Raw genomic sequence first — 8,235 nt, 5'->3', positions numbered from 1 at the left:
ATACATTTTTATTGCATTTTAAACATTTACACTACAAACATAGAAAAACCCTGTGCAAGGAGTTACCTCACACAAACATCCCATCCCCCACCCTCCCCGGTTGACAGTCTCACCTATTTGTACCTCCCGACTCTCCTTTCCTTCATAAAGAACCATTCTTCTTCTATATCATCGTCCATTGGCTCTCCCATAGATCTTATAGCCCAAACAGCATGTCTTTCAGAAGTTCAAATTATGTTAATCCTGGGAAGTCCAGCCACTTTCCTTTCAAATTGTGCCCTTTTACTTTTCTTAGGATAAATATTTTTCTCCAGAAGAATAATGAAATTAACTTTCTGAACAGATTCCTTACTAGTTGGTGCCTTTTCATACAGCCAATACGAGGCATTAAGATTCTTGGCCACAAATAAAAAGCGCGCAATTGCTAATTTCTCATGTTCTTCCATCCCCACTTCGTCCACGTAGCCCAGCACACACACCAAAGGATTCCTGGATAGCACCACCTGTGTACAAATTGGATAAAGTTTAATACTATGATCCAGAACCCCTGTAGGCACGGGTACTCCCACAGCATGTGTACAATCTTTGCTTCTTCTACTGTGCACTTAGGGCATTTGGAGTCCGCCCTCACTCCCGCTTTATACATACACACAGGAGTCTTGTAGACTCTATATAAAACATATATCTGTGAGAGCCTCTTCATCTCACTCAGAGATACTTTGGTAACATATTGAATAATGGAATTCAATTTGTCCGCTACAGTCTCTCCCAGATCCTCCCCCCACTTCGCAAAGGCCCCAATTGGGTGCCTAACAATAAACATGGCCAGCAGCCCCCCACATATCATTGATATACAACCTGCAGTACACCTTTGTGTTCCTAATATATCCTGATATGCTTCCAATGCTGCAAATGACTCACATTACCTTTTCCAAGGATCCCCTTGTATCTCCCAAAAACAATAAAAGTTCATCCGCATACAGGGCCACTTTCTGTTCCAAACTCCCATTGGGCTGAATTCAGGAATTCATCCACCTCCTGATGCACCTTAGCAGAATACAAGTCAGAGAAAAATGCCCCAGCACTTTCAAAATATCAGGATTTATCTTTGACTACTGCCCTTTCCACCGACTGTAGGCATGCAATGTATGCCGATTCTCTTTGTGCTGCAGCTATCCCAGACAATAAATGACCGGTCCACTCCCCGTTTTCAACAGACTGCACGGTTTGAAACATTTTCTTTCACTCCGCTGCCTGTAGAGTCAATTTGGTGATCATTTTTTGAGCCGCCCTCATCCTATCCTATGCTGCCGCCGTTGGGTCCTATATCTGAACACACTCCGCCTTCCCGAATTCCTGGAATGCAAGCTGATCCTGCCTCTTTGCCTCCAATTTAATTCTAGAGATTCTTTTATATATAGTCCCCTAAAATACGCCTTCATAGCTTCACAAACCATGCCAATAGATGCCGATCCTTCATTAAACCTAAGATATTCCCACACACCCTCTCAAATACCGCCAACTTCTTACACCAACTGCAGACAAAAGGGATTTAATTTCCATAAGAGCCTACCCTGGTTCCGTTGTTCCCCCTAATCCAATTCTACACATAAAGGCGAGTGGTCTGACACCGTTCTAGGGAAGTATTTGGTTCCCACTAGCAATCATTGCATTGCTTCATTACCTAAGGCCAAATCTATACGTGAGAGGGATGAAAATGTAGCCGAATACCAGAAGTACTGATACACCTCTGGGTGGCGAGTCCTCCACAGGTCAATTAGTGCTGTTTCCGTAAGTAAATTACCAAACGGCGTACAGTTTCCACCCACTTTTCGCGTCTCATGCCTCCCCTTATCCCAGTGAGAGTTTGGAACAATATTAAAGTCTCCAATTTGCACAAAGGGAATCCCCGGAAACTCCGTAATTATATTAGCAAGCTGTGAATAAATTTATTATAGTATGGCAGAGATATATAGGGATATCATTAATACAGGTCTAGCCCCCAGCCAACTTGACAAACATACATACCGACCGTCCTTATCTGTGATGACCCTCAGATATACGAACAGAGTGCCCAATCGAACTAGTATGCTAACCGCCTAAGGTAATCCGATATGTGAAGTGGTACCCCACTCCGAGCCAATTTCTATTTAGTAGATGCAGTCTCTCTGGTACCTTATGTGTTTCCTGCAAACAAATCAGATCAGATTTTTCTGCCCGTAGAAATTGAAATACAGCCTGCCTTTTACTGCTAGAGCAAAGGCCCCTAACATTCCAGCTAATTAATTTTATGCATCTTGCCATATTTGCAAGCAGAAAATACAAGCAGCCCCAGGACTTCTTTATGAATCAATGTTTCGGCAACCAAAAAAACGTAATTTTGTTGTTTGGAATTTTTTTCTCGCTACGCCATGTGCCGGTCAGATTAATTGCTTTTATATGTTGATAGATCAGGCATTTCTGAACGTGGCGATACTAAATATGTGTGTATTTTTATTACTGATTTATTTTCAATGGGACCAAACGGCAATGATTTGAAATTTTTTATTTATTTTTTCCATTTATTATTGATTTTGCTAGTCTGATCCATCCGCTCTTGTTAGCCGCATGTCTGCTGATCATATCAGCAGACATGTGGAGGGATTACCGCGGGCTCCCACATAGGACAGACACGGCCAAGGACGTACCAGTACATCCTTGGTCGTGAAGGGGTTAATACTTTGTAGAGAATCCTTTGCAGGTAATGACTGCCTGAAGAGTGGAATGCGATGTTTTATCGAATTCTACTCGCTCCGATTTTCATGCCGTTTCTTAGGCCTTAACCTCTTAATGACTGAGCCAATTTTGCAATTTTCAAGATTTGAATTTTTACACCTTTAAACCAGAGATTTATATCACACAAAATGGTTAATAAATAACATTTCCCATTTCTCTACTTTACATCAGCACCATTGTTGAAAAAATTCTGTTGTTTTTTTTTGTTAGATGTTAGACTGATGTTTATCAGTAATTTCTCTTTTTTGCAACAAAATTTACAAAAGCATATTTTTATGGCTCTCATCACCTTTGAAGTGACTTAAGTCACATTTAGTGTTAGAATGTTTAAACCTTCTAATATTTTAGAAATGATGCTGTTGCAAAGTAGATACAGTATGTAGTAAATATTACCTAATTATTTTTTTTTTAGTGTCATTAATCAGGAGCCGTACTTTCTTCAATATTGATAATTTTACACTTTGTCGGAGTGATCGCCTTCGCTTGAAGGAAAGGGTAGAATACAACTATGATGTGATAAATCGTAGGGAAATGGCCAGGCTTCGTAAAGGTAAGATGTGTTTTGTACATGTTTGTACATATGTTAGTCTGTACCTATTATTAGATTTTGTTATACATTCTAACTCTAGATGGGGTTGTAGTTTTGGCCATAATTTTGAGTTTGAAGGGGAATCTTATAATGCCACTTAAGTATGTGTCCGTATACGCCATCAGACATTATAACTTGATGGAATGTATAGGGTCAGGGCTCCTTCTGAAGAATATATTAAATTGTACCTTTTAGTATTGTGTTTTCTTAAAGGGATCCAAGCGCCTTGGGTACCCTTCCCTGCCGTGGTCAGTCGCCCCTGCCGCGATATAAGGAGTTACCTCACACAAACATCCCATACCCCCACAGTCCTCGGTCGACAGTCTCACCTAATTGTACCTCCCGATTGCTTGTCAGGCACCTGTAGCTACACCAGTGATGCCAGCTTTTGTACTTTCGTTTTCAGCACAACCCCCTCTCAACTGACTGGCAAGTCTATGGGGAAAAGGCCCAGGAGTGGGGCACTGGATTTATCAGCCAGTCTCATTGAGCAACCTGAAAATGGGCAACCTGCAAACAGGTAAGTGATCCATCACTGACTCCGCGATCATTACATAAGCGTATTATTACTCCCGCCGCCCCCCCAGTGGACATATCTTCAATACTAGACATACATATATGCTACAAAGACTTTTCCGCTAACAGATTCAGTCTCTCTCTCTATATTTTTTTTTGTAATCAGATACATTTTTAGTGCATTTTAACCATTTACATTACAAACAGAAAGGCCAGGAGTGGGGCACTGGATTTATCAGCCAGTCTCATTGAGCAACCTAACAATGTCCAACCTGCAAAGAGGTAAGTGATCCACATTACATAAGCGTATTAATACTCCCGCCCCTCCCCAGTGGATATATCTTCAATGCCACACATACATATGTGCTGCAAAGACTTTTAAGCTAACAGATTCAGTCTGTCAGATACATTTTTATTGCATTTTAAACATTTACACTACAAACATAGAAAAACCCTGTGCAAGGAGTTACCTCACACAAACATCCCATCCCCCACCCTCCCCGGTTGACAGTCTCACCTATTTGTACCTCCCGACTCTCCTTTCCTTCATAAAGAACCATTCTTCTTCTATATCATCGTCCATTGGCTCTCCCATAAATCTTATAGCCCAAACAGCCTTTCAGAAGTTCAAATTATGTTAATCCTGGGAAGTCCAGCCACTTTCCTTTCAAATTGTGCCCTTTTACTTTTCTTAGGATAAATATTTTTCTCCAGAAGAATAATGAAATTAACTTTCTGAACAGATTCCTTACTAGTTGGTGCCTTTTCATACAGCCAATACGAGGCATTAAGATTCTTGGCCACAAATAAAAAGCGCGCAATTGCTAATTTCTCATGTTCTTCCATCCCCACTTCGTCCACGTAGCCCAGCACACACACCAAAGGATTCCTGGATAGCACCACCTGTGTACAAATTGGATAAAGTTTAATACTATGATCCAGAACCCCTGTAGGCACGGGTACTCCCACAGCATGTGTACAATCTTTGCTTCTTCTACTGTGCACTTAGGGCATTTGGAGTCCGCCCTCACTCCCGCTTTATACATACACACAGGAGTCTTGTAGACTCTATATAAAACATATATCTGTGAGAGCCTCTTCATCTCACTCAGAGATACTTTGGTAACATATTGAATAATGGAATTCAATTTGTCCGCTACAGTCTCTCCCAGATCCTCCCCCCACTTCGCAAAGGCCCCAATTGGGTGCCTAACAATAAACATGGCCAGCAGCCCCCCACATATCATTGATATACAACCTGCAGTACACCTTTGTGTTCCTAATATATCCTGATATGCTTCCAATGCTGCAAATGACTCACATTACCTTTTCCAAGGAACCCCTTATATCTCCCAAAAACAATAAAAGTTCATCCACATACAGGGCCACTTTCTGTTCCAAACTCCCATTGGGCTGAATTCAGGAATTCATCCACCTCCTGATGCACCTTAGCAGAATACAAGTCAGAGAAAAATGCCCCAGCACTTTCAAAATATCAGGATTTATCTTTGACTACTGCCCTTTCCACCGACTGTAGGTATGCAATGTATGCCGATTCTCTTTGTGCTGCAGCTATCCCAGACAATAAATGACCGGCCCACTCCCCGTTTTCAACAGACTGCACGGTTTGAAACATTTTCTTTCACTCCGCTGCCTGTAGAGTCAATTTGGTGATCATTTTTTGAGCCGCCCTCATCCTATCCTATGCTGCCGCCGTTGGGTCCTATATCTGAACACACTCCGCCTTCCCGAATTCCTGGAATGCAAGCTGATCCTGCCTCTTTGCATCCAATTTAATTCTAGAGATTCCTTATATATATAGTCCCCTAAAATACGCCTTCATAGCTTCCCAAACCATGCCAATAGATGCCGATCCTTCATTAAACCTAAGATATTCCCACACACCCTCTCAAATACCGCCAACTTCTTACACCAACTGCAGACAAAAGGTATTTAATTTCCATAAGAGCCTACCCGGGTTTCCGTTGTTCCCCCTAATCCAATTCTACACATAAAGGTGAGTGGTCTGACACCGTTCTAGGGAAGTATTTGGTTCCCACTAGCAATCATTGCATTGCTTCATTACCTAAGGCCAAATCTATACGTGAGAGGGATGAAAATGTAGCCGAATACCAGAAGTACTGATACACCTCTGGGTGGCGAGTCCTCCACAGGTCAATTAGTGCTGTTTCCGTAAGTAAATTACCAAACGGCGTACAGTTTCCACCCACTTTTCGCGTCTCATGCCTCCCCTTATCCCAGTGAGAGTTTGGAACAATATTAAAGTCTCCAATTTGCACAAAGGGAATCCCCGGAAACTCCGTAATTATATTAGCAAGCTGTGAATAAATTATTACAGTATGGCAGAGATATATAGGGATATCATTAATACAGGTCTAGCCCCCAGCCAACTTGACATACATACATACCGACCGCCCTTTCTGTGATGACCCTCAGATATACGAACAGAGTGCCCAATCAAACTAGTATGCTAACCCCCTAAAGTAATCCGAATATGTGAAGTGGTACCCCACTCCGAGCCAATTTCTATTTAGTAGATGCAGTCTCTCTGGTACCTTATGTGTTTCCTGCAAACAAATCAGATCAGATTTTTCTGCCCGTAGAAATTGAAATACAGCCTGCCTTTTACTGCTAGAGCCAAGGCCCCTAACATTCCAGCTAATTAATTTTATGCATCTTGCCATATTTGCAAGCAGAGAATACAAGCAGCCCCAGAACTTCTTTATGAATCAATGTTTCGGCAATCAAAAAAACGTAATTTTGTTGTTTGGAATTTTTTTCTCGCTACGCCATGTGCCGGTCAGATTAATTGCTTTTATATGTTGATAGATCAGGCATTTCTGAACGTGGCGATACTAAATATGTGTGTATTTTTATAACTGTTTTATTTTCAATGGGACCAAACGGCAATGATTTGAAATTTTTTATTTATTTTTTCCATTTATTATTGATTTTGCTAGTCTGATCCATCCGCTCTTGTTAGCCGCATGTCTGCTGATCAGATCAGCAGGCATGTGGAGGGATTACCGCGGGCTCCCACATAAGACAGACACGGCCAAGGACGTACCAGTACATCCTTGGTCGTGAAGGGGTTAATACTTTGTAGAGAATCCTTTGCAGGTAATGACTGCCTGAAGAGCGGAATGCGATGTTTTATCAAATTCTACTCGCTCCGATTTTCATGCCGTGTGTCTTAGGCCTTAACCTCATAATGACTGAGCCAATTTTGCAATTTTCAAGCTTTGAATTTTTACACCTTTAAACCAGAGATTTATATCACACAAAATGGTTAATAAATAACATTTCCCATTTCTCTACTTTACATCAGCACCATTGTTGAAAAAATTTAGTTTTTTTTTTTTGTTAGATATTAGACTGATGTTTATCAGTAATTTCTCTTTTTTGCAACAAAATTTACAAAAGCATATTTTTATGGCTCTCATAACCTTTGAAGTGACTTAAGTCACATTTAGTGTTAGAATGTTTAAACCTTCTAACATTTTAGAAATGATGCTGTTACAAAATAGATACAATATGTAGTAAATATTACCTAATTATTTTTTTTTCCGTGTCATTAATCAGGAGCCGTACTTTCTTCAATATTGATAATTTTACACTTTGTCGGAGTGATCGTCTTCGCTTGAAGGAAAGGGCAGAGTACAACTACGATGTGATATATCATAACGAAATGGCCAGGCTTCGTAAAGGTAAGATGTGTTTTGTACATGTTTGTACATATGTTAGTCTGTACCTATTATTAGATTTTGTTATACATTCTAACACTAGATGGGGTTGTGGTTTTGGCCATAATTTTGAGTTTGAAGGGGAATCTTGTAATGCCACTTAAGTATGTGTCTGTATACGCCACCAGACATTATAACTTGATGGAATGTATAGGGTCAGGGCTCCTTCTGAAGAATATATTAAATTGTACCTTTTAGTATTGTGTTTTCTTAAAGGGATCCAAGCGCCTTGGGTACCCTTCCCTGCCGTGGTCAGTCGCCCCTGCCGCGACATAAGGAGTTACCTCACACAAACATCCCATACCCCCACAGTCCTCGGTCGACAGTCTCACCTAATTGTACCTCCCGATTGCTTGTCAGGCACCTGTAGCTACACCAGTGACGCCAGCTTTTGTACTTTCGTTTTCAGCACAACCCCCTCTCAACTGACTGGCAAGTCTATGGGGAAAAGGCCCAGGAGTGGGGCACTGGATTTATCAGCCAGTCTCATTGAGCAACCTGAAAATGGGCAACCTGCAAACAGGTAAGTGATCCATCACTGACTCCGCGATCATTACATAAGCATATTATTACTCCCGCCGCCCCCCCCCC

The sequence above is a fragment of the Anomaloglossus baeobatrachus genome, chromosome 9 (genome assembly GCF_048569485.1).
Source record: "Anomaloglossus baeobatrachus isolate aAnoBae1 chromosome 9, aAnoBae1.hap1, whole genome shotgun sequence".
Lineage (NCBI taxonomy): Eukaryota > Metazoa > Chordata > Amphibia > Anura > Aromobatidae > Anomaloglossus > Anomaloglossus baeobatrachus.
This window is presented reverse-complemented; position numbering follows the sequence as displayed.